This window comes from Trichosurus vulpecula, chromosome 1 (assembly GCF_011100635.1).
Source record: "Trichosurus vulpecula isolate mTriVul1 chromosome 1, mTriVul1.pri, whole genome shotgun sequence".
NCBI lineage: Eukaryota > Metazoa > Chordata > Mammalia > Diprotodontia > Phalangeridae > Trichosurus > Trichosurus vulpecula.
The window spans coordinates 449046152-449072400 of record NC_050573.1 but is presented as its reverse complement, the minus strand read 5'-3'; the positions used below and the strand labels follow the sequence as shown (position 1 = coordinate 449072400).

General features: G+C 39.6%; 1 protein-coding gene across 2 annotated transcripts in view; it reads right to left on the bottom strand.

Moving 5' to 3' along the window:
- The window catches only part of ATG10 (autophagy related 10), a 335179-nt gene extending 320898 nt beyond the window's left edge, over positions 1 to 14281 (bottom strand). For both annotated transcript variants that reach the window (XM_036742357.1, XM_036742358.1), the window contains exon 1: positions 14104 to 14281. The gene's annotated coding sequence lies outside the window, so the exon portion shown is untranslated. The remainder of the gene's footprint in view (positions 1 to 14103) is intronic.
- Between the last annotated feature and the right edge of the window lie 11968 nt (positions 14282 to 26249).

The following is a 26249-nucleotide window of genomic DNA, read 5'->3' as shown; positions in this document are numbered from 1 at the left end:
ATCTATGCATCGCCTCTTAGATCATACAGCTGTGTCATATAATTTGATTTTTTCTTGTTTGTGTGTATTTTAGCTCATTAAAAGTGAAAATCTAACACAATCAGTGTGGTTACACATACCTTTCAACTGTTTTAATACTCTGATCTTCTCAAGGTTTAAGACTTCTAGAAGTACAAATTGGGATACTGGAACTTTCATTCACTAGATGGCATGGCATTTTGCAGAGAGCCCTGGACCAAGAGTCAGGACATTTATGCTGGAATCTCTGCTCTCACATCTACTAGCTGTATGACTGTGGGCATAAGTCACTCAACCTCTCTGGGGTCCAGCTTCCTCATCTGCAAAATGGGGATGGTAATACTTGCACACATGACACTCTATGCCTTGCCACTGGTTGTCTCCTGTGCCTAGAATGCCCTCCCTCCTCACTTCTATCTCTTGGAAATCCTGGTGTCCTTCAAGTCTCAGCTGAAGTAGCAACTTCTACATCAAATCTTTCCTGATCTTCCTTGTCTGCTGATGTATGTATGTGTGTGTATGTGTGTGTACACATGTATGTAAACACACACATATATCTGTATGTATATATACACATATATACATACATATACACACATACAGACATACTTCTATAACATTTACATATTACCTGTTGTATTTATATTACATGTATATGTGTGTATATATATGTATGTGTACATATGTATAAAATGTACATGCTTAAATATGTAAGTTGCTTCCCCATCAGACTTTAACCACCTTGAGGAATCACTATATCACTTTTGGTCATCATATCCCCAGCACTTACCACAGCACCTGGTATATAAGCACTTAATAAATGGTCAGTGATCACTGATTGATATATCGTGTCTCAAAAGAATTAGTGCAATTTTAAGTTTTAGCAGCTGGAGGAAGAAAATACTTTTTGAAAACCTTGAAACACTATCTAAATGTGATTTATCATAGCATGGTGTTTTAATGTTCTCCAATCACTTTCTGCACGGCAACCCTATGAGGCTAAAGGGTACAAGTATTGTCCCTGTTTTATGATCAATACATCAATGAGAACTCATTAAGCACTTCTTCTGCACCAGGCACTACGCTAGGTGACAGGGATGTAAAGACAGAACAGTCTCTGCTCTCAAGGATTTTACAGATCAGAAAACTGAGGCTCACACGGGTAAAGGGACTTGCTGCAAATCACGGAGCAAGCCAGCACCTGTCAAAGTGGCTATTTTAAAAGTCTGGCCTCCTGCCTCCAGGTCCAGTCCATCTTCTTCCCACTACATCATTCTGTCTCTCCATAATGATATTTCCAGTGAAGATATACACATGCATACAGTACCAATGGTAATGCTTCCCCCAGGGTGTGCCAGCACATTCAAACCATGCTCCGTGAATGCCTATGAGTAAAGCATAATGTCAAAGATAATCCTTAAAGATAAATAACCTTGTACATGGTAAACACTTAATATTTTTAAACAGATATATAAGTCTAGGGCACTGTTAAGAATAGAAAACAATCTTACTTCTAAATACAAAATCTAATTTCAAACCACAATTTTTCCTTAACAATGAGCCTTTTATTTCATACGAAAATAAATGTTTCAAAGCAAAAAATATAAGATACTTAATAAATATATCTTACTTCAGTTCATATTTACTAAACAGTTGTTTTAATTTTTTTGAACTTCTAACTACAAAACTTTCAGATACAGCTAAAACTTGAGTGATTTTCACACAGCAGGAAACGTAGTCTTACCAAATTACAATCTTGTAAATAAGATAGGAACCATGCAGGAGCTTACCTTGAAACTACTGATATTACAACTCTTTGGGAAAGCAAGTCTAGTGAACTCTTAACACCATGGATATGCATCATTCAATTGCTCTTTCTTTTTAATTTAAAACAATTTCCATCGACTATCCTCCAGAATAACAATTTGTGTGATTTTTTTTCTAGCATAGGTAGTGCTGACTTCTCATTATTTTTGGTCGGTGACATTTCTTTATACGTAACTAAAAACCACATAAAATCAATATTACCTAGATTGGGAAAAGGGGGCTAAAAAAGATAAAGAAAAACAAGTATCCAAACTATATGAATATGCCAGATCATTACAAGACTGTGATTTTCATAGTGTAGTATAGGCCCTCCCACAAGCTTTTGGGGACTAATGAAGTTATCAACCTGGCCAAGGAGTGGGGTAGGTTTAGCATGACTGAATGGAGTTTGGGATCAAGAGAAGATGAGATCTGGCAGCTTCACAAAATTTTGAGAAGCTGAAAGATGGGCAGAGCTTAGAAAGGAGATATTGTTCAAGGAAGACCAGATGTGCTCTGTAGGCAGACAACCACCAGTGAGAGCATCATTTGAATCAAAGCATGACCCAGGGGTAGTGTACTTTTTCACCCACTGGCTGCACAGACAAGAGGCTGGGGGTGTCTTCTCTCTTCCATCCCCTAAGTATGTGGACAGGAATTTTTCTCTGTAGGGCTTCCTACACCTGTTACGTAGATCTTTCATATTCACTGTGCAGTGGTGTATTTTTTTTTTCATTTGATATTGATCCTTTTACATAAAGAGTTCTTTCTCCACTGTTTTGAATAGAGCTATAAATGTCCCTAGATTTTGCTAAGGCAGGGCGGGGAGGAAAGGGGAAAGAAACAGTTCTGAGATGGTTTTTATAAGCTAGGACCTTACCCATTTTGAGTACTCAGGTGGTCAAGTAAACCACCTAGGGGCACATTTTATGGGCTATTTATCCTGTATTTTGATGGCTAAACTCCCAAGGACAGAATTAGAATGGGGCCTGGAGCTTTTTTTCTTTTTGTCCTTCAGGCTGAATCATTATTATTGGTTGTAATCTCCTTGGAGTGACTCCCCACCATGAAGGCCTCCCCAAAACTAAGTATTTCTTCTATCTCCTCTTCATGACCCGTCCCAGCTCCAGTAAAAATAATAAAAATAACTAGCTTTTGTAAAGCACTTTAAGTTTTGTAAAGCACTCTATACATGTTATCGCATTTGATCCCTGCAACAATCCTGTGAGATAGGTGTTATTATTAACCTATTTTACAGATGACAAAACTAAGGCTGAAAAGTTAAATGACTTGCCCAGGGCCAGATTGTATTAGACTGAATTTGAATTTGGATCTTCTGACCTCTGAGTTCAGAGCTCTATGCATTACGTTCCCAGGCTGCCTCTAGTCTCTGCAGAGAAGAATGGAAGGGGAAGTGAAGGCAAAGGACTAAAGGAGAAATGGCCCACTAGGTGGAGACAGGAATATGAGGTTTTCGGCCATGCTCTTTTCTGATTGGGAAAAGCAAGAGTGAGGAAAAGCTTAGACAGTGACACTCTAAGCTGGGCCAATATATTGTGCATCTCTAAAAAGTAATTAAGACGATTTCTAACCAATCACACCAGCCTTTCCGATAAAAAGAGGTGGTGGCTGTCAGAAAAGTCTGTGGTGCCAAATCTTGATCCTGTTAGGAGACAGGACATTGTTCTGATATTTACCATATGATGGGTGTATTTTTTTTTTAATTATGGGACTTAGAATCTAAAAAGCCATACCCTCTCTTCAAATGCAGTTGCTTGCAGGAACTATGACCCAACTGAACACAGGTATGTGGCTAGAGCAAGCAAAAGAACCAAAGAAAGGCATATACTGTTTATTAGTCCCCGGGTGAGACTATTATCCCCATTCTATCAATAAATTAATCAATTACCAAGGTGAGTTCTAGGTATACAACGGCTCTCCCATCTGCTCTCTCTTCTCTGCTCCCACCACCACCACCTTCCTTTGAGAGTGTCAAAGTCCTGCTCCCTAACCTCCTGCAATGATTTCCTAACAGGTGGTCCAAAGCCCATGCTCTCCCTTTCTAAACCATTCTTCACACAATTGCCAAACTGCTATCTTTATGCATATATCTGGTCTTGGGAGGCCCAGGCAGGTGAATTCCTGTCCATTTTACTTCACCTCATAGTCTTCCATTAGTTCTTGCCAGCAAGGAAGCCCATGTGTCACCCTAAAGCCATCACAACCCCAGGCTCCTGTTGCCATACTGCCCTTCATGGGGGCTACTCTCTAGTCCCCATAAGAGCTAAGGTCAAATACTCCACAACATCCCTAAATAAGTTTCCATCTTGCCTTTACTTGAAGACCTTGGGGAGGGGAGAGGGACAGGGAGATCCACTGCCCCTCAGGGCAGCTCATTCAGCTTTTAATTAGCTGATTCTTAGAAAGCTTTTCCTCACATCAAGCCTAAATCTGACCCTCTTTTTAAAAGGCTAGTTTTGTCCTCACAGAGAAAGTAGAACAAGGTAAATCCCTCTTTGGAAGGAAAGCCTTTCAAATACTTGAAGACAGCTATCACCATAGATAGAGACCCTTGGGTAAATGATATGTAAAAAGGATAATAGCTCACATTTACATAGTGCTTTATGGTTTACAAAACATTTTCCTCACATCACTATTAGATATCCTAAGGTTAGAGATGGGGAAGGAGAGGCAAAGTAAGGTCACAGGCCTAGCGTTAGAGATAGGAATCTAACACCTTCTGATCTCAAATATTATTATCTTTCCACTCAAAATAATACTATTAAGCTAATAGCAACTTGGTTTCAATTAGTTCCAAAGGATTACAAATCTTGCAAGGATCTCAGGAATGGGATACTGGAATACTAAATTTTGGCAGGTAAAGGTGGAAATAAGAAAGAGTTTAGAACATAGGGCAAATGGATACATGGGTGGGGCACTGTGGTGCGGGGGCCTGGGCAGCCATAACATTTTATGAGCACCTTAGGGTACTGAAATGGAGCAGTAAAAAAAATGGGACAGATGGAAAACACAGCCTACTTCACAATTTTTCCTGCTAACAAACATATGGACTTGGAATAGCTGTTAGAAAGTTACAGAATGAATTTTCTACAATGGCCTTTAGCCAAAAGCAATACAATTCTGACCTAAAAGATATGTTTTCCTTATGGCTTTTTAATTTATTTTTCTAAAACACAAAGGAACACACGCTGGACAGTGGTATACCAACCAATACAAATGAACTAAGAATCAGGCCAAAATTCAGCCTTCACAGAATGTCTCAAGAAAGGTTTAATCGTTTTTAGCATTTAGGAATATTTGTTAGAGCCACTTAGAAGGTAGCCTTTGAACAACAAATCATGCAGTCATACGGATTGGAAATGTTTTAGTCTTTCCTGCAATACAGGATCACAGAAGGAGAGATGGAAAGGAGCCTCAGAGCCATCTAGTATAACACCCTAATTTACAGAGGACGAAGCTTGAGGACTGGGGCAGTTAAGTGACTTGCCCAAGGTTACAGAGACAGTAAGTTCAGAGCTGAGATCGAACCCAGGCCTTGACTCCAGAGACAATGTCTTTCCACTCTAACATACAGCCTTGTATATATTTGAAACTCTACCAAAAAAATAATCAGAGAATTTTTGTAGGTCTCACTTATTTTTACTTTTTCATTTTTTGCCAATCTATTTTCCTTTCTTTTTATTAGACTTTCTATCTTATCCACAAAATGTTCTTATATCATTTAATCAACACTATGACACCAACTATCTTTGGTCACAATATAGTTTTACTTTTGTAATAATAAAACAGACAAGTTAATGCTATTTTGATGCATTGTTTTTCCAATAGCAATGATCAATTGGGGCTGATCTACCTATGCCCTCTCCTACAAACTTTCCATCTCCATCCTCTACCAGTGGCTGGTGCTGAAGCACCTTCTGCAGCCACAGGATAACAATAACATTTACACAGCATTTTAATTTTCAAAGTATTTCCACACTCATTCTCTCATTTGATCACCAATAAGCTAGGCATAGCAGCTATTATTTCCATTTTTAAAATGAGCAAACTGAAGCTCAGAGATAAGGTCAAGTGACCTTACCAAGGTCATATGGCCAGAAAACAGGTGAGGCAGGACCAGAACCCTCAACTTCTTGAAGAATCTAATGTTCTTTCTACTAACAGCAGGCTCGCTACTCAGCTTCTCTTTGTTTTACAAAAGTTTTCTAGCATGTTCTTATAAAACTAAAGAACTCAGCTAAAGTAGATGTTATATATAAAATGCACTTCATGGTGTATTTTAAGTCTCTAATAAGATTCTGCCTCATGGAGAAGATGGTACCTGAGCTAAGCCCTGAAGGAAGAGGATTTCAACAGGTAGAAACACAGGGGGATCCTCTTCCTGGCAGAGAACAATGTAAGGAAAGATTCAGAAACAAGAGGGGGAAAGTAACTTAGGGAATATGATTAATCACAGTTTTGAAGGAGCAGAGAATGTACAATGAGAATAAGAATGAAACAAGGCTGTAAAGGTAGTGTGGACCTAGATTCGGGAGGACCTTAAATGCTGAACATAAAAATTAAAGTTTATTCTATAGGCAACTGAAAAGAGACCAGAAGCCTAATTGGCTGAGAAGCCATAAGTAAAAGGTAATAAGGGCCTGAATTGGGGTGGTATCAGTAAGTAGAAGGGAGGGATTAGATGTGAGAAGTTGCTAAGGAAGAACCAACAGGAATTAGGAAGTGATTAAATGTGGGGAATCCAGAATGGAAGGAGACTGCAAAGTCTCAAGCCTTTAATAATGCCTTTAACAGAAAAAGGGAAGTTAAAAGAGGCAGGATAATGTTTTTTGTTATTCTTTTATTTGCAGCCCATGTGGCAACTCCTGTGGAGAAGCAGCCAGCCATCCCCACCAACTGCCAACTAACTGCCACCCTGGACAGACAAGACACCCTGAGGGACAGATAAGAGGCAACATGTGCCAAGCAAGTCAAATCACCATCCTAGGTCAATCACCACCTTCCCTCAGACCCCAATGGAGACAGCCTAAGACAACCCAAAAGCCTTTGGAATAGGAGTGATCCAAGATCACTGGTACCGCCTAAACCCTAGGGCACCCTGCGATCACTGAAGGAAGCAATCACTGAAGTGAGCCGACCCATCTTCTTCAAAACCACTAAGTGCTAACCAACTAAACTAACTAACCAACTGCTCTCAATTAGAAGGTAAGCCCAAAGGCCCCAGGAATGGCAGCCCCTCTCAGCCCAGTCCTCTGCAGCCACCATCCCATGAAGTAACTCCCTAAGTGACCTGGCAATTGCTCCTACAGGTTCTGAAGTCATAGCTATTGAAGATCCAGAAAAGAAAGTTCTCACTACCAAAGTCCTTGGCACTCTGATATCATTCAAGAAAACAGTATGATTTTATCAGTAGAAACGACGTTTTAAAAGATGCTTTACCATCTGCTTTGCCTCTGCACCCTAAGGACCATGGGGACTTTCCATCTGACTTACAGCTGAAACTCTTATTTGTTGTCTACCCCATCAGAATGTGAGATCCTTGAGAGCAGGACTGTCTTACTTCTCTATTCATATCCCATGCACGGTAAGCACTTAATAAGTGCTTTCACAATCTTTCATTTGTGGGGAGGAGGGGAAGAAGACAGAAGAAGGATGAGCTCAGTTTTGTTTGAGTTATCAAGACACATGTAGGAAGAGCGGTCCAGGAGACAGTCAGAAATATAAGACTGGAGGTCCAGAATTCAAGGCTGGAGCTACAGATTTGGTAGTCATCTGCATAGAAATGATAATTGAAGTCATGGTAGTGGATGAGATCACCAAGGGAAAGAAGAAATTCTGAAGCAATGTTTGGGAAATGCCCAGGGTTGGGAAAGGAAGGAAGATGTACCAACAAAGGAAACCCAGAAGACCAGGAAATACCATCACAGAAGCTAAAGGACAAAAGCACCAATGATGAGGTGCTCAGCAGCATCAAATATTAAAGAGGTTATTTTGGTGATATATTTTTCAGAACTGATGAATAAGTTCTGCCTATGTGCCTAAAGTTACTGAAATCTCTCCGGACTTCAGTTTCACAGCAAATATTTAGAGGTGGAAGTAGCCTTGGAAATCATTAACTCCAATACTCTTAGTTTACATATAGGGAAACTGAGGCCCAGGGAGGTTGACTTACCCTAGATCACACAGCAAATAAGTTCCTGTGACAAGATTCCTCTGGTATCTCTAAGGTCCCCTTCTAGCTCTAAATCCTATTTTTTTAAATTTAAAATTACTTTTTTGGATACTGAGTTTCAGATAAGGTAGGAAAAGAAAGCTATCCAATAAGCAGAAGGAAATTAAAGGCCAGAGAATAGGCAAAAGGACTGGCTGGGGAAGTAGATTTGATTACACAGTATCAATACAGAATAGAGAACTGAAAACAAGACACCAGCTAATCTCCCCGAAGGAGTAAACAGAAATTGGGGCAAGTAGCCAAAGTAGGCATAAGGCATGGAAGTGTCACTGGGAGAAAAGGCAAGTTGCTGGCCAGTACCACTGGACTGTATAGTGTGTGAAGGGCAATCAAGTATAAGAAGCTGGGAAAGGGGAAAGAACCATGTGCACAAAAATATTTATGGCAGTTCTTTTCATAGTGGCAAAGAATTGAAAACTAAGGAGGTGCTCTTCAATTGGGGAATGGTTGAACAAATGACAGTATATGATCATAATGGAAGTGTAATGTATTTATATATGCATTAACAAATTATGAAACGGGTAATTTCAGAGAAACCTAGAAAGACTTATATGAATTGATACAGAGTGAAGTGAGCAGAACCAGAACAATTTATACAATAATAACAATACTGTAAAAACAAATAACTTTGAGAGAGGGAGAGAAATTAGATTTTTATTAGCTGAAAAATAATAAACTTTAAAAAATAAAATGACAGGAAAAGTAGGAAGAGGCCAGGTTATTAGGAGTTGATATTTGATTCTAAAGATAATAGGGAAGAAAGTAATATGGTCAGACCTATACTTTAGCAGCTGAGTCAAGGATGAATTGGAGTGTGAGAAAAGGTAATATATAGAACAGATATTATGAAAGTAGAACCACAAGATTTAGCAACAGATAGGATGTGCAGGGTGAATGAGACTGAGGGGTAGAAGATGACACTAAGATTTCGAGCCCTGGTGACTAGGAGGATCGGGAAGCCCTCAACAGTAATAAGAAAGGTTCAGAAAAGGAGAGTGCTAGGGGACGGAGAAAAATGAGTACTGTCTTTAAGATGATGAGTTTGAGTTGCCTCCAGAATGTTCATGTTTAGAGGGCCAAAAGTTAGTTGGTGATGAATGACTATAGCTCAGAAGAAAGGCTAGGGATAGATACAAAAATCCAAGAGTAATCTGCATAGAGATGATCATTGTACCCACAGGAGTTGATGCGATCACCAAAGAAAATGTATGGAGAAAAAAGGGCCCAAGACCAAGCTTTGGGATATTTCCAGGGTTGTTGTTGTTGTTTGTCCTTTGTTCTAGAAGAGGACCAATGACATCAGGAGGGTGATATCTTGTTTTACAAGTGAATTGGATTTAAGTGAGGCAGGGCTGTGCAAAGTCATCAGCCTCATTTCTCCTCCAGGGTCATCAGAGTCAGGACAACTGACAACGGCCCCCACAAAAAAAGCCTAAAGCTTGGCACTGTACCTCCTCACCCCAGGTAAGTAGAACCCAACTTTAAAATAAAATTCAAAATGAAGAAATGGGCTGGGGGAAATGAGAAAACTACAAAAAATTAACTTGACCATAAAAATCTACTACAATGGCAGGGAAGAACAAGATATAAACTTAGAAGACAAAGATGTGAAAATAGCTACAACCAAAGCCTCAAAGAAAAATGCTAACTGGACCCAAGGCCATCAAGGATTCCTGGAAAAGTTAAAGAAAGAGAAGAGTGGTAGAGAGGAAAAATTGGGAAAAGAAATCAGAGTAATGTAAGAAAATTAAGAAAAGAGAATTAACAGCTTGGTAAAACATACACAAAAAAATACTGAAGAAAATAACACCTTAAAAAATAGAATTGGCCTAATGGAAAAAGAGACACAAATGTTTACTCAAGAAAAGAACTCCTTTAAAAGCAGAATAGGGCAAATAGAAAAGGAGGTACAAAAATCTACTGAAGAAAAGAACTCCTTAAAATGTAGAATTGGCCAACTGGAAAAGGAAGTACAAAAATTCACTGAAGAAAAGAACTCCCTAAAAAGCAAAATAGACCAAATGGGAAAAGAGGTACAAAATCTCACTGAAGAAAATAATTCCTTAAAAATTACAATTGACTAAGTGGAAGCTAATGGCTCAACAAGACATCAAGACATAATTTAAAAAAAAAAAGTCTAAAGAATGAAAAAATAGAAGAAAATGTGAACTATTTCATTGGGAAAACTGACCCAGAAAATGGATCAAGGAGAGATAATTTAAGAGTTATTGGACTACTTGAAAGTCATGACCAGAAAATGAGCTTACACATCATATATCAAGAAATTATCAAGGAAAACTACTCCAATATCTTAGATCCAGAGGGTAAAGGAGAAATTGAAAGAATCTATCTATCAACTCCTAAAAGAGATCACAGAATGAAAACTCCAAGGAATATAATAGCCAAACTCCAGAATTCTCAAGTCAAAGAGAAAATACTGCAAGCAGCCAGAAAGAAAACATTCAAATATTGTAGAACCACAGTTGGGATCACACAAGACTTAGTAACTTCCACATAAAGAGAAGAGAGGGCTTGGAAGATGATATTCCAGAAGGCAAAGGAGCCAGGATTACAACCAAGAATAACCTACCCAGCAAAACTGAGTATAATCCTTCAGGGGGAAAAAATGGATATTTAATGAAATAGAAGATTTTCAAGCATTCCTGATGAAAAGACCACAGCTGAATTTTTAGAAAAGTTGACACTCAGACAGAAAAACTCAAGAGAAGCATAAAAAGGTAAACATGAAAGAATAATCATAAGAAACTCAATAAAGTTAAACAGTTTACATTCCTATGTGGGAAGATGACACATGTAACTCCTAAGAACTTTATCATTATTAGGGTAATTAGAGTCTACACAGATAGAGGGCAGGGATGTGAGTTGACTATTTTGGGATGCTGTCTCTTAAAAAAAAAAAGGGATGCAATGGGAAAAGGGGAAGGGAGAGGTAGAATGGAGAAAATTTTCTCATATAAAAGAGGCACACAAGGAAGGGCCTTCATAGTGGAGGGGAAAATGGGAGGGGAGGGTGGTGGGTAACGTTTAATCCTCACTCATCAGAATTGGTTCAAAGAGGGAAGAATATATAAATACTCAGCTGGGTATAGAAATCTACCTTACCCAAGAAGAAGTAGGAATGGAAGGGGAAAAGAGATGGGGGCAAGGGAGAATGAGGAAAGGGAGGGTAGATTAAGGGAGGCAGTGGTCAGAAGCAAAACAGACTTTTGAGGAGGGACAGGATATAAAGATAAGGATAAACAGAAGAAAAAAGGATGGAGGGAAATACACAATAATCATAACTGTAAACATGAATGGGATGAGCTAACCCATAAAATGGAAGTGAACAGCACAACGGATTACAAACCAGAATCCAACAATATGTTGTATACAACACACATGAAACAGAAAGACACACACAGAGTTAAAATAAAGGGCTGGAATAGATTCTATTATGCTTCAGCTGAAGTAAAAAAAGGCAGGGTTAGCCATCATGATCACAAAATAAAAGCAAAAATAGACCTAATTAAAAGAAGTAACCAAGAAAACTACATTTTTCTAAACAGTACTATAGCTAATGAAGTAATATCAAAAAAATTTATGCAAAGTTTCTCTGAAAAAGGCCTCATTTCTCAACTATTTAGGGAACTGAGTCAAATTTATAAAAATGAGAGCCAGTCCCCATCTGATAAATGGTCAAAACATATGAACAGGCAGTTTTCTGAAGAAATCAAAGCTATCTATAGTCATTAAAAATGCTCTAAATCACTACTGATTAGAGAAAGGCAAATTAAAACAACTCTGAGGTACCACTCCACACCTACCAGAAATGACAAATGTTGGAGGGGATGAAGGAAAATAGGTACATTAATGAATTGTTAGAAAAGTAGTGAACTGGTCCAATCATTCTGGAAAATAATCCGGAATTATGCATAAAGGGCTACAAAACAGCACATACCCTTTGGTCTGGCAAAACCACTATTAAGCTTATACACCAAAGAGAACAAAGAAAAAAGAAAAGGACTTATATGTACAAAAACATTTATAGAAGCTCTTTTTGTGGTGGCAAATGATTGGAAATTGAGGGGATGCTCATCAATTGGGGAACGACTGAACAAGCTGTGGCATATGATTGTGATGGAATACTTTTGTGCTATAAGAAATGACTAGCAGGATGGTTTCAGAAAAAATATGGCATGGCATGTATGTATTAATGTAAAGTGAAGTCAGAAGAACCAAGAGATCATTGTGCACAGTAACATCAATGTTGTAATGATGATCAAATGTGAAAGACTTAACTACTCTGGTCGATACAATGATCCAAGAAAATGCCAAAGGACTCATGATGAAAAAAAGGTTATCCACCTCCAGAGAGAGAACTGATAAACTCTGAATGCAAACTGAAGTACAATTTTCTTACTTTTTTGTGACATGGTTAATATGTAAATATATTTTGAATGATTTCATATGTATAATTGATATCACATTGTTTGCCTCAATGGATGGGAAAGGGGAGGGAGGGAGAAAATCTGGAACTCAAAATGTACAAAGAAAATAATGTTAAAAATACATTTGTTTTAATTTAAAAAAGAACTAGGCATGTTTTGCCTGGAGGAAAACCAAGAAGGATGTCAGCTGACAAGAGCCATCGTGTGGAGGAGGCATCAGACTTGTTTTGTTTGGCCTAGGATGCCAGAACAATAGGTAAAGTTGCAAAAAGGCAACTTTGGGCTTAATGTCAGGGAAAATTTCCTAATAATTGTCCAAAAATGGAAAGGGCTGCCTTGAAGAATGTTAAGTTCCCTGCCTTTGGAGGTTTTCAAGCAAAGCTAAAAAGACTACTTGTCATGTAGCGGTTGGACTAAATGGCCCCTAAAGTCCTTTCCAACTCTCAAATTCTGTGATTCTGTTAAATTCACTTAATCTATAGACTGTTTCAACGATAAAATGACTAGATGACCTCAAGAAAGCCTTTCTAAGTTATAAGAGTCTATTTCTTTTATGCTATAAATTTTACTATCACCTCACTGAAGTGCTTAGGAATACCAAACTCAACAAGGTACTACTATATTGACCTCTATAATGTATATTTAATCTGTACACACAGGCTTTTTCTGTTCCTTTGCACTCGTTAAGGAAAGGATGCATAAACCTGGGACTCTCATCTCTCAAACAGTAGCCCTCCAACAAAAATTTCTGGCAATACCTTTCCCTTATCAGATTTTAACAGTCATGAATAGGCAGGTTATATTGCTGAGAAACTTTTAATGTTTCAGCTATTTGATACATGTCAGATTATCCTTTCCCACTTTGCCATGCATTGTTTCGTGTAACTTACACTTCTCCGTGGTTACATTTCAGTGGACTTAAGTGGTACCTGGATGCAGACTACCAAGTAACTTGAGATCCACTGTTTAAATGTGTTATTCGAGGTAAAAGGAAAAAAAAAAGTCAGCTCCAAATTAACAACTCCTAAAGGCCTGATGCATCATAATGTTCAGTTCGGAAGTCCTTACCCTGCCTTAATACTCAAACAAAAAAACAAAAACACCCCACTACCATTAAATCTCGGACAGCACAACTACTAAGCCCTACAGACCTCCTTGATCCCTCCCAATTCCTGGGGTCCTTGCTTCCTAACCTACCCCATTTTACCCCATAAAGTTTTGCAAGTGCACAGGAGGGTCTCTCTAGAGGGGAAGCTCCCTGAGGGCAAGGCTGCCATTGCTTTTTCTCAGAATTCCCAGCACTTCGGACAGTGTCTGGCCCTGGGAAGCGCTGGATGGATCGCTGCCAGCCAGCAGTGGTAGGGCGAGTGGGCGGGACGGGGAAAGGGAGGGGGGAACAGCTCCCCCCTCACTCCCCGCCCCTACCGAAGCGCTGGCTGGGTCCCAGGAGATTACAACGAGGCTGCAGAAGCTGGGCCGGGCCACCCCTCCCCTCCCTTCCCCCTCTTGCTTCCGGAGGCCCTCGGGCGCTTGCGGGGACTGACGAATGGACTGACTGCCGGATGGATGGATACTCACTCCGCTCCGCTCTGCCCCTCGCTCCGTCGCCGAGACGGACAGCGGGCACGGAGGCGGGGCGGCGTGGGACGTGCCAGGGAACCGGCGGCTAAGCCACCGTCCCCTCCACCGCCCTTACCCAGCCCTGAGGGGCAGAGACTTCCCCTAAATGAGAGCGATGGTCGCCGACACCGCCGGAGACGAAAGAGGAGGAGCCGCGGCCTAGCCCCGCCCCCGCCAGTCCCTCCCCTCACGATCGCTGGCGGCCTCCGGAGGCTCCTCCTCCTCCCCCCCCCCCACGCTGCCGCGGCCGCCCGTCAGCGTGGGCGGACGGATGCGGAGGAGGCTGACGTAGGTTTCCAGTGCGGAAGAGGGGCGGGGCGACCTTCCTCTCCGCTGGTGACGTCATCCGCCTCCAGAGCCAACTAGGTTCCCGTGTTCTCCACCCCTTCTCTTTACCCAGCCCTACCCCCACCCTCCAGTGCAATTTTGGGGGATGGGGGGGGGAAGGAGTGGAGTAAGGATCGCCATTGGCCTAGCGTATATTTGAGTGGGGAGCAAAGCCAACGCAGCTCCAGCTTGGGGATGGGGAAAGGCAGTCACCAAATCCGGGGGTTGAGGTACTGTGCAAATTATTCACATACGCAGACACTGTCAAGAGCAACAACTTTACAATTCTGGCAAATAAAAGAGTGAAAGGATAAGAGGAAAGTGATGGGCAATACACAATCCACCCACTAGAAAGAATAGGCATTACTCCTGCAAACCATCTCTCCTATCCCACCCCACCCACCAACCCATCATCCCACCAGCAAGGCACACAAGCTCGAAAAAGTCCTTGATAAATAACAAGGGTTACAGTAGTATGGGAAGATGAGGGGAAAGGACAGAGAAAACCCAAAAGGGAAAAAGAGTTAATAGTTGGGGGGAGTCGACAACAGTACCATATATGGCACCCTCAGAAAATCCAGCAAGATCTGAAACTGGAATAAAAAGCTCTGGGCTGGAGAAAAAAGAAAAGGTGGAGGTTAGAGAACAAAAGATAAATGTAGGAAGAATGAAGTGGTGGTAGGAAGAGGACCGAAACACTTGAAGATGAGACAGCAGACATCTGAGGAAAAACTACAGCGTCTGCTGCTGGCAAGACATCAGAATCTTATTAATATGAAAAGGAACAGGTGGATACAGAAAATGAAATGGAGGAAGGATGACCTGCCTTTAAAACTACATAGTAAAGACTTACACGAGAGACAGCTGCTCAGCTATCTTCTGCAGTTTTAGAGGTGCCGCTTAAAAATGTGTACTTCACGGGATTAGCTTTTCCATTGCAAAGATAATTTCAAAATGCTTTTACATATAAAATTTTATGGGATTCTAATGTAATAACCTGTTACCAAAATTAGCTAATTTTGATCCTGGGGGCAATATAATGACCCCTAAGGTCAGCTTGGTTCCCTCTCCTTCAGCTTTAGCGAATTTATTTTAGATGAGAAGTTCTGAGTTCACTCACAATCCTGTTGAGCCCCCCAGTTAAGAAAATTCCTAATATTTAGACAGAGGTTGGACTCTCTGCCTAACTTTTTATTTCTATCTATGCCTAGTTAACCCTGGCCTCTTTGTGGTTGGGACAAAATTCGGTTTACTGGAGACATTTGGGTAATGAAATAGCAAATTATAATGCTTAAAATAAACAACCATCCCAGGGATGAAGTTAGGGAAAGAGCTGACCTTTTCTTTTTTCTCTTTTTCTTTTTCCACACGAAAATGCTAATCTACTATACACAACCTGCTATTCCTTTTAAATATATAATAAAATTATCAGGTAACTTTCTTTTTCCTTTTTTTTCTTCCCCTACCCTGGAGACGATTACTGTTAGACACATATATGTATGTGTATCTATATAGTTGTAAAATCATTCCATACCTACTTCTATCTCTCTTTTCTTTCTCTGGATGCAGATAGCATCTTCCTTCATAGGTCCATTGTAGTTAATTTGTATATTTATGATCAAAATTACTTAGTCCCTCAAAGTTGTCCTTAAAACAATATTGCTATGACTGTATACAACATTCTCTCAGTTCTACTCATTTCACTCTTCATCATTTCATGCAAGTCCATCCATGTTTTTCTGAGATCATTGAGTTCATCATTTCTTATAGTTCAGTAGTGTTCTATCACAATCATATATTACAACTTGTTCAGCCATTCCCCAATTGATGGGCATCTCTGCAATGTCCAGTTCTTTGCCACCACAAAGAGAGCTGCTATAAGTATTTTAAAACATTTAGGGTATTTTTCTTTTTCCCTAATCATCATGGGAAACAAACCAAATAGTGGTATTAATGGGTCAAAAGGTATAGGCATTTTAACAATTCTTTGGGCATATTACATATTGTTCCCCAAAATGGTTGTATCAGTTCACAATTCTACCAACAGTGACGTAGGATCCCAATTTTTCCATATCCCCTCCAAAGTTCATTGCTTTCCTCTTCAATCATTTTAACCAATCTGATAGGTATAAAATAATATCTCAAGGTTGGTTTTTTTATTCCATATTTTATTATTTAATATTTTTTAGTTTTTAGCATTGATTTCCACAAGATTTTGAGTTACAAATTTTCTCCCCATTTCTATGCACCCCCACTCCAAGATGACATATATTCTGATTGCCCCATTCCCCAATCAGCCCTCCCTTCTGTCACCCCACACCCCCCGCCATCCTCTTTCCCCTTGCTTTCTGGTAGGGCAAGATAGTTTCTATGCCCCATTGCCTGTATATCTTATTTCCCAGTTGCATGCAAAAATAACTTTTTTTTTTGAGCATCTGCTTTAAAACTTTGAGTTCCAAATTCTCTCCCCTCTTCTCTCCCCACTCACCCTCCCTAAGAAGGCAAGCAATTCAACATAGGCCACACATGTATTATTATGTAAAACACTTCCACAATATTCATGTCGTGAAAGACTAACTATATTTCCCTCCATCCTATCCTGTCCCCCCCTTTATTCAATTTTCTCCCTTGACCATGTCCCTTTTCAAAAGTGTTTGCTTTTAATTACTTCTTCCACCATCTGCCCTCCCTTCTGCCATCCCCCCTTTTTTATCCCCTTCCCCCTACTTTCATGTGGAGTAAGATACCCAATTGAATGTGTATGTTATTCCCTCCTCAACTCAAATCTGATGAGAGCAAGATTCACTCATTCCCCCTCACCTGACCCCTCTTCCCTTCCAACAGAACTGCTTTTTCTTGCCACTTTTATGTGAAATAATTTACCCCATTCTATCTCTCCCTTTCTCCCTCTCTCAATATATTCCTCTCTCATCCCTTAACTTTATTTTTTTATAGATATCATCCCTTCATATTCCACTCACCCTGTGCCCTCTGTCTATATATATGTATATTCCCTTCAACTACTCAAATACTGAGAAAGGTCTCATGAATTACACACATCATCTTTCCATGTAGGAATGTAAATAAAACAGTTCAACTTTAGTAAGTCCCTTATGATTTCTCTTTCTTGTTTACCTTTTCATGCTTCTCTTGATTCTTGTGTTTGAAAGTCAAATTTTCTATTCAGCTCTGGTCTCTTCACTGAGAAAGCTTGAAAGTCCTTTATTTTAGTGAAAATCCATATTTTGCCTTGGAGCATTATACTCAGTTTTTCTGGGTAGCTGATTCTTGGTTTTAATCCTAACTCCTTTGATCTCCGGAATATCATATTCCAAGTCCTTCGATCCCTTAATGTAGAAACTGCTAGATCTTGTATTATTCTGATTGTGTTTCCATAATACTCAAATTGTTTCTTTCTGGCTGCCTGCAATATTTTCTCCTTGACCTGGGAACTCTGGAATTTGGCAACAATATTCCTAGAAGTTTTCTTTTTGGGATCTTTTTCAGGAGGCAATCAGTGGATTGTTTCAATTTCTATTTTACCTTCTGGCTTTAGAATATCAGGGCAGTTCTCCTTGATAATTTCTTGAAAGATGATATCTAGGATCTTTTTTGATCATGGCTTTCAGGTAGTCCAATACTTTTTAAATTATTTTTACTGGATCTATTTTCCAGGTCAGTGGTTTTTCCAATGAGATATTTCACATTGTCTTCCATTTTTTCATACCTTTGGTTATGTTTTATAATATCTTGAGTTCTCATAACATCACTAGCTTCCACTTGTTCCAATCTAATTTTTAAGGTCGTATTTTCTTCAGTGGTCTTTTGGATCTCCTTTTCCATTTGGCTAACTCTGCCTTTCAAGGCATTTCTTCTCCTCATTGGCTTTTTGGAGCTCTTTTGACATTTGGGTTAGTCCATTCTTTAAGGTGTTATTTTCTTCAGTATTTTTTTGGGTCTCCTTTAGCAAGTCATTGACTCGTTTTTCATGGTTTTCTTGCATCTCTCTCATTTCTCTTCCCAATTTTTCCTCTACTTCTCTTACTTGCTTTTCCAAATCCTTTTTGAGCTCTTCCATGGCCTGAGACCAATTCATATTTTTCTTGGAGGCTTTTGATATAGGCTCTTTGATTTTGTTGACTTCTTCTGGCTGTATGTTTTGATCTTCTTTGCCACCAAAAGAAGTTTCTAAAGTCTGAGTCTGAATCTAAGACTGTTTTCTCTGCCTGTTCATGTTCCCAGCCAAGACTCTTGAGCTTTTTGTCAGGGTATGACTGCTTGTAGAGTAGAGAGTACTTTGTCCCAACCTTTAGAGTCTGCACTGCTGTTTTCAGAGCTACTTCTACACAACAAGCTCTGCCACACCAGTGCTCCTCTTCCCCCAAGAACTGCCAACCAGGACCACAACCCAGATCCAAGCAGGGCAAAGCATGCTCTGCACTCCTACTCTGATCTTTGGCTTAATTCCTCCTACCAGATGGGCCTGGGCTGGAAGCAACTGCAGCTGGAGCTCTGGAAGCAGCCACTGAGCTACACCACCTCCGCCGCCCCCAGGGCTGGGGCCAACCATGCACTCCTCTCCCTTGGGTCCAGCAGTTTTTCCCACTAACCTGCTCTGTTGTCTTTGGCATTTGTGGGTTAAGAAGTCTGATAACTGCCACAGCTCAATGATTCAGAGCTCTACGGCCTGTTCTGCCTGACTCCTGGTCTGGTTGGTCCTGGCACAGCCCATGCTGGGCTGTGCTCTGCTCCGCTCCCAGCTCTGTGTGATAGAGCCTTCCCAGCAACAATTCAGGCTGTCCTGGGCTGGAGTTCTGCTTCCCTCTGCTATTTTGTGGGTTCTGCAGCTCTAGAATTTGTTCAGAGCCATTTTTTTACAGGTGTTTGGAGGAACCTGGGGGAGAACTTAAGCAAGTCCCTCTTTCCAGGGGCCATCTTGGCTCCACCTCTCCATTATTTGAAGTTGTTTTAATTTTCACTTCTCTAACCAATAAAGATTTAGAGTGTTTTTATATGATTATAAATTATTTTGATTTCTTCATTGGAAAACTGCCTATTCATATCCTTTGACCATTTATCAATTGGGGAATGACTCATATTCTTATAGACTAGACAACCTTTACCTGAAAAACTGTCTATAAAATTTCCCAATTTGCTGCTTTCCTTCTTATCTTGACTACATTTGTTTTATTTGTACAAAGACTTTTTAATTTAATATAATCAAAATTATCCATTTTACACCTCACACTGCTTTATATCTCTTATTTGTTCATAAATTGTTCACCTTTCAATGAGTCTGATAAGTAATATGTTCCATCTGACCTCCCTGAGCTGACCTTTTCTTGAAGTCTCCCTTCAGCCTGGGTATTCTGCTTGGTGGATGACTGTAGAGCCAATGACTCTCTTTGATATCTCCTATCTTCCCACAACTAAGTCCTCCCTTTGCTTCTCAACTGTTTTCTGGGATAGTTTCTTCCTTTTATACAAATTCTTAGAGCTCTAGTCTCTCACTAAGTGCCTTTAATTAATTCAGGGAGGAGAATAGGCCCAGCTCTCACTCAATTCTCATTGTTTGGTTAATTCAAAAAGTATTCTTACCCAACAAGGATAGTTACTCTTAAGAGCTGAGATGATCAATAGCATCCCACCCTTACACTGACAATCTTGTGACTTAGAGTCAATAATATTACCCTTATATAGTCACACTTCAAGAAACCCAGACACCCATAGGTTAAATGGCTCAAAGATCACACAGCTAGTTAATGCGGGAGCTGGAACCAGCACCTAGGACTGCTGACTCCCAGTTCAATGTTCTTTTTCCCCCCACTAAGCTACCATTAAAGAAATCTGTCATTAAAGGTATCTGGAGGTATTTTAATGCTCAATAATTCACCCATTAAAAAAGAAGAAACTAAAAGGAATGAGTAACACAAAAGAAGGTCAAACCTTACTTCTGAACAAAAAATAGTTATTAGTGCTCAAAGAAAAGAAATTAAGGTTACAGTAGGTATAGTTTAAACTTAGAAATGCTAAAGCAGTAATTGCAAGTATTGTACAACTAATGTTTACCCACCATTTCTACATACTCTGATAGCAATGGCTATTGAACGTCCAATAATTCATTGCAAAGCTATTAAGCTCAGAGCTGAAAAGGGATGATTACAGTATATGCTATCATAATGGCAAAGCCGGGCTGCCAAAACCACCAGAACATACACAACAATTAAGGAAAAGCATTTAATAGGTTGCAAGAACATATCAAAAACACTATAAAATTAATCTGACAAAATCTGGCCACTACCTTTGCCTCATTCAGAACAAGTACTGGGTCTATTTCTATAAGGAGTTCATGCCTCTGGAAAAGCCCATCACTTGGATGAATTCATTTTAATCACAACCATTGATATCATTTACCAAAAGAAAAATCAACATATTGAAAATTATGTTTCCTAGATGACTGTTTATTGGACTAGGTACTCTAAAAATATCTGCTAACTAAATACAAGTTCTTATCTTTTCTGACTTCCCATTATTTTTGTCTTCTCTCCTTCCTTTCCTATTTCCTCTTCCCTCTTCCTTTTCTTCATCTTCCTTACCAATGTTCTTTCTCTGCTTGCATCTTTATGTCTGACTTATACTGGTTAAAACTGTGAGAAGTTGGAATACTATTTATTTGGGGTTGATAAGGGAACTCTGTCCTAAGCCATCTTTCCTTAAATGGTATTGTAGTCCAAGCATCACATTGGCTAAGCCAGAAATCTGGCCGCTTAGTGACAGGTAGGGTAATCCAGTTTGAATTTGGAGGGCCCAAAGACTACAGGTTGCTAAGAAACATGAACTGAAAAGCAATATAATAGTGATGTGCAGAGCTAGTTAGGAAAGTAAGTTGCCTAAATCAATCAAAATATCCCTAAATATGAACAGATGGACACAATTCTGGGCACCAGTATAGCATGCATACATGATGTCCATGTCTTTGTGAAAGTCATTGTTGGATCTGTTTGTGAAAGAGCAAAAATAAAACTCAATATATCTTACAGGCTTTAAAAATAACATTCCAAGAAAGAGCAAAAATTTTTGGTACGGCCATCGGGAAGAAATACAATATATCTTAGGTATAGCCCCTTCATCCCACTGAGGCCAACAAAATTTTAGCTTAAATCTTTGTCATATTTTCTTGACTGGATTATTGCAACATCCTCCTTATTAGACCTCTAACATTCAGTCTCTTCAATCTATCCTCTATATAGCTTCCAAAACAATCTTTATAAAGCATAGGTCTGACATAAAGCACAAGTCTGACCACACTATCCTGCTCAAAAAGCTTCAGGAGATCCCTATTACCTCTAGAGTTAAATGCAAATCCTAAACTTAGCATTCATTTAAAGACCTGAACAATCTTGAAGTCTGCCAGCCTTTACAAACTTAGTGCATTTTACTTCCCTTCAAACAATCAGAGATATATTTGCAAGGCATTTAGCATAGTGTACATAGTAGGCACTGTATGTAAAAGTTTATTCCCTCCCACCCCCACTTCATGTACCCTTATGCTCTGGACAAACTGCCCTCCCTTTTCCGGAAATCACCCATCTTGTGTCTTTGTATAGGCTGGACTTTATGCCTAGAAAGAAATCTCTCTTTAATTCTGCTTTTTAAAATCAACCCCTAGCTTCTTTCAAGGTTCAGCCCATCTACTGCCTCCTATGAGAAAACTTACCTGGCTCTCCTGGTTGTTTGTACTCTCTTTCCTCAAATCACCATGTATATACCTATCAGTTCATGTGTATTCTTCCTTCTCACCCAGTAGAATGTAAACTTCTTGTGAGATGGGGATCGCTTTTGTCTCGTCTGCACAAAGCACAGTATTTTATACCTAATAGATGCTTAATAAATTCTTGTTAGATTGGATATTAAAAATATAATATCCATTGTGATGTTTAAAAAGTTTGAGACATAATTTCTGGGTAATTAATCATTTTATTAATAATGCTAGTATTTAAGAGGTCAGCGGCACTCTTGAATGTCAAAGGCAATCATGGTGGTGGGCTCAGCTCATATGCCCTTGGAAAAGTGGGTGTTCCAGAGGGTGATAATCAGCTCTAATTGGTTAACAATTAATGAGAGAATGAATATTACAATAAGGGGCTGGACCTATTCTAATCAACTTTGATTATATCATTTACTTCTAAATTGCCCAGCCCTGGGGAATCTAATCAAAGAATTCATCCCCACCCAAACTTGTGTAGCACATAATGGGCTTCCCTGCCTTAGAATAAATTCCTTGAGAGGTTAAGTGGGGTCTGGCTACAACTGAGGAGAAAGTTAATTCAACCTTCAGAGACTGAGCTTTGAAATGAAGACTTTAGAAAAAGGGAGTAATTCTGGATCTCTACAAATCATTAGTTATTAATAATCATTCCTCTTACCATGAATTATATTATTTGGAATTAATTAAAAATATTATATGGAATTAATTAAATTATATGGAAGTTTAAGTTCAAAAAGACTGCTAAAAATGATAACTAGCAGATATACATATATATATATATACATATACGTACAGACACATACATACACATGCACATATACCTTTGAGATTTGCAAAGCACTTTATATATTTCATTTGGTTCTCACAACAACCATGTAAGTAAGTGTTCAGTTATCCCTGCTGTGGAAACTGAGACTGGCAGAAGTGAAATATGTCCAGAATGAGATTGTTGGTAAGTATCTGAGTCAGGATTCGAATTCAGGTTTTCCTGACTCCAAGTTCAATACCCTATTTACTGTGCCACTTCCTCGTCACAGAATTTTCCTCAAACTTTTAGAGATGACATTATGGATAGGTGTTTCCTCTAATATATAGCATGTTGGGGGCACTTCCATGTTGTGGAGTGGCCCTCCCAGAGAACAGCTACCCAAGGTTCAAAATGCTCTTTGGGTCCACCCTCCATCAATGTGTTGTCAGCCAAGGCACACAATTAGTTAAAAAGCAAAGGAATTTAGTGGTAAGAAAAGTAACAACAACACACTTCCCCTATAAATCTAGGGCATACTTTACTATAAATATACACACTATCCAGGGAGGAATGGACAAGGGGAGGAAGGAACAAACTTGGAGGGACACATGTGGTCAAGCACATGTATTCAAGCAACTCACAAGTCTGCTAAAGGATGACTGTCTTCCAGTGATGGCAGACTACTTCACATTAGCTTATGGTAAACATTCCATATAACTCTTCATTAAGGAAAATTAATATGCTGTATCATTTAACAACCAATATTACTGTGTAATCCATCCTATTCCGCATTTTGTCAAATCCCATTTCTCAGGCTAACTCAAAAGACAGTCTCTCGCATTTTGAAGTAAAGTTATCCCTTCCACATCCACAGCTTTCCCCATTTCAGTTTCAATATATTGTGGGTTGGCATAAGAAGTTAAAAGGGAAATTTTGGGGAGTTTTGAGGAAGCCACAGACTACCCTGGAAGGCCAGCAGATGACACAGAGCCTATGACCAAATAACCCAAATTTTACAATAAGGTACTGTAAACACCCCATAAAAAAAAAAGAAAAAATTCAGTCTTCTTCTCTGGTACAAAGGGAGGGCCAAAAATTTTATGAGAATTTTCCAGATCATGGGGGCACCATGCCCCTAGCCCCCAAATGTGGAAGGGATAACTGTAAAGGTGTAATAGAATAACGTGATTGCTCCTAGCACTTAGGGCATTTGCTAGCTAACCAGTTTAAAATGGGGCAGTTGCTTTGTTTACAGATACACAAAGAACCAACTTAGGCTGGGTCCCTCCTCTGAGGATGGTCTTGGGTCCTTCCTTCTCCTTGTCAAAGTTAGGGGTGACTTGGTCTCCAAGGGAGGGGGTCTTAATTGTGGTGTTTCTGATTCTTCTGGCCAAGATTATTAGATGTGGCTGAGTCCCAAAAAACAATTAGCATTCTGTAATTGTCTGAGAGGAAGGTGAAAAATCCCACCTGAAGGTCAATCTACTTTCCCCAGCTATGGACTACTCCTATCACCTGGAGGGTACTCCCTGTCTCTCCACAAGGAAATAGGGAGAAGCTGAGGTAAGACTTAACCTACCTCCTCATTAAAATGCCTACTATTTGGGATTGTTTTACCTTTGCCAGGGGAGGTCCAAATGACGTACTGTCAGGCCAATCAGAAGGAAAGCACACTCAGCTTTAAAAGACCCTGTTGCCCCTCACTCAGGGTCTTTGGTCACTGAGAGAGACCATTATCCCAATTTATTGGCTACTGCTAGCCTAACTATACTCAGGTCCCTGGTTTTGCCAAGTGGTCAGTGACCAATTTTACTAACAGCTATATGTGTTACTCTATAATCTCACCCTGGAGAAAATTGTACCTCGGTTTGCCTCAGTGTCATTTTACTTGCCACACCATTTTAATCTCTGAATCCTAGACAATAAACCAGGAAGTAGTTGTTCATCTATTAACTACATAACGTCTCTAGAAATTTAGAGTTCTCCAGTTTTTTAATCGCAAATTTCTTCTGTTCTCCTATATAGATAAATTTTTGAAGAAAAGGCACAGAGATAATGCCAAGCCCAAGAAGCAAGGTCATTGTCTCCTCTGCCTGCTCACTAGAATTCCTAGCTTTTTTACGTGCAGATATAGTCAAAAAGGCTTGAAGAGGATTCATGCAACACTCATTAAAAATGTCTCATCTGATGTCCCTTTGCGATTTGGAGGCATCCCTGGGTTTTTAAAGACTATAGTTACCAGTGGACTCCAACATCTGATAGGCTATTTCTTCAAGAAGAGATGTAGAAGGATCTAGACAATGACAAACATTAAACAGCATCCCCCAAAATAATGAAATTGACTAAAATTGACTGTATTTTAGTGAGGAATGACTAATTAACATTGTGAGACTCAAGTCTGAATCAACCAGCCACGTATGCTGATTATTTACTGATTACATATATACACATACACGTACATACATATACGTACATACGCACACAACCTGGCACCTTCCCCCAGGGCCCCCATCTCAGCAAGAAGCCCAGGCTGAAACAGCCTTCATTACCCTTTCAACTATATGCTCTGGACTTTCCATAACGCCACTGCCATGATATCATGTAAGTACCCTCTCCTCATCCTTCACTTCAGCTCCCTTTTGTATGTTCTTTCCGGATTAGAATGTAAGCTCCTTGCTGCAAGGACTTTCTTTTTGTTTGTATTTGCATCCCCAGCACTTAGCACGGTGATAGGTAGTAAAGACTTAGTAAATGCTTATTATCTTGCCTTGCCCTGATACCTTTGGATCACTCACTTCATCATGCACTCATACTGGCTAGTCTGGAGTGAGGATGAAGTGTTCCCAAAAATGGGGGTGGGAAGAGGAAGATAGAATAGAAGGAGGGGAAGAACACCAGCCACAGCTTTTATATTGCTGCTGCTGCTCCCTCTCAGGGTCCTAGAGCTAACTCTGGCGTCAGGGCTAGAGATGCCTTTTTTTTTTTTTAATTTTCCATTCCAAATTCTCTTTCTCCCTTTACCCTCTATCTCACCCATTGATAAGGCAAAAATACAATACCCATGTTGCAAAAAAAAGAAAGAGAATCAAATGCTTCCATCTGTACTCAGAATCCATCAGTTCTATATCTAGAGGGGGATAGCATTTTTCATCATGAGTCCTTTGGAATTGTCAGGGATCATTGCATTGATCAGTTACTAAATCTTTCACAGTTGATTGTTGTTGTAATATTGCTGTTACTGTGTTCATTGTTCTCTTGGTT